Genomic DNA, 1,857 nt, shown 5'->3' on the forward strand with positions numbered 1-1,857 from the left:
TTTTCAAATTTTTGTAAAAAAAAAATAAATATATATATATATATATATATATATATATAATTTTTTTTTTTTTTTTTTTTACTCCTCCACCAACTATTTCAGTCATTTTAATATCTTCTGTGTTTGATTTGGATATTGGTTCATTTTTGGCACAGTCACTCTTGTCTTAAAATATGTTTTACTGTCAGTTACTTCCTTTATTGACGTCGTAACTTCCTCTGCGTTTGCCCCCGTTTTGGAAGCGGATTGCTAATTAATTTAACACTGAAGGTTAGAGCAAGTATTATTTTCAGAAAAAATGGTAACAATTAGCATTTGTGTGATTTTTGTAAAGCTCTTTAATCCATATAAAATTTCATTCTGGTGCAAAGAAAACATTCTCATCACAAACAGTGCAGCTTATAGTGAATGCTGGGGTCTGGCAATGTGACATGGTATGTTCATGCCTGCATGATTTTGGAACAGATGTAATGTGTTTAATGGTTGACTGGGAAACTTTATCAGCCAATCGACTCAGATAGCTAGAATGCTGAGGAACTAAAGAGGCTATACTTCCCATGCGACATGCTAATGTTTGCAATCTGTAAATTGCTTAAGGGTGCCTTTTTGCTGAAATAACTGCTTTTATTTCCATACATCGCCTACAACCTATTATATCAGATTGTACTTAAGTCAAACTGCTCATCTTGAACTGGGCATCCAGTCGTGTGGCGTTAAGCCTGAGACTTGATGACTTCAATGGCCGAAAATACTTAATTTCTCTACTGTTTGAACAGTAATTTATGACACAGCTGGCCTTAAAGCTTGATGATGTTAACATTGTTATTTCTTTGAAATTAATTTATTAAAGTGCACATTATATTCTCTGGATGAGAAATGCAAAAATGATTTTATTATTCATTAATAAAGTATGGATTAACAAAACTGTTTCTCGCATGTTTTCTAAATCATTTTAAGGGGGAGTCACATCTATCCAGTATTCATCAACTTCACCAGATAGAACCAAAAAATATATTTTTCCAAAGCTCTAATAGAGTAGAATATTTAACGAATGGTTTAAGGGAAGTTCAGTGAAAGTCAACGTCCAGAAAACTTCTCCAGAGGTTAGTTTTAACATTTACAGTGTAACTATCAATGAATGTTTTCTTGGAGAGTTCCCTGAATGATGACTACAAAATTCTTTATGGTTGGTCTTTATGATTATTTTCACAGCAGATATATTCCCTAAACATAAAAAAAAAGCATATAACCTTCATTCAATACAGGTTAACCCTAAGGAACATCCCCCTGAACATAAGTTTCAACACACCGTTTTTCTTGGAAGAATCAAGTGTTCTTGAAAGTTATCTGCAACTTTTCTTTAGAGAACCTTCAGGGAGCATTTCTCAAAAGGTTACCTGAAAAGTAACCATAACTTTCACAATGCAACTTTCTTTTAGTTTCAACTGCAGCAGAGCTTTCTGGCAGCTGGAAGGGAACTTTCACCAGACTCCACGGGATCTTTCAGTGAATTTAATGTAATGTATTATGAACTAATGCTAAAATAATAATAATATAATAAATAAAAATAAAACATAGCACGATGCTAATAAAGTTGCATTATTTTGTTTCTGAAGTGAAGTTGAACACCTTATTGCAACTATCAGTTGAACACCTTATTGCAACTATCAGTCCCTAATCATCAAATCAAATTCCGTTCAAAAACACCGTAAAAAACACACCATGCATTAGTCATTTAATTTAAAAGACAATAAGACAAATACTTCTTCCACATGTATAATCTTATAAAATGCACAAAATTACACACACGCAAAAACATAAACGTATATTTAACTGGTTCCTGCCCAGACAGGAAGT

Source organism: Poecilia latipinna, unplaced genomic scaffold (assembly GCF_001443285.1).
Source record: "Poecilia latipinna isolate Pla-1442-1.1 unplaced genomic scaffold, P_latipinna-1.0 Scaffold2534, whole genome shotgun sequence".
Lineage (NCBI taxonomy): Eukaryota > Metazoa > Chordata > Actinopteri > Cyprinodontiformes > Poeciliidae > Poecilia > Poecilia latipinna.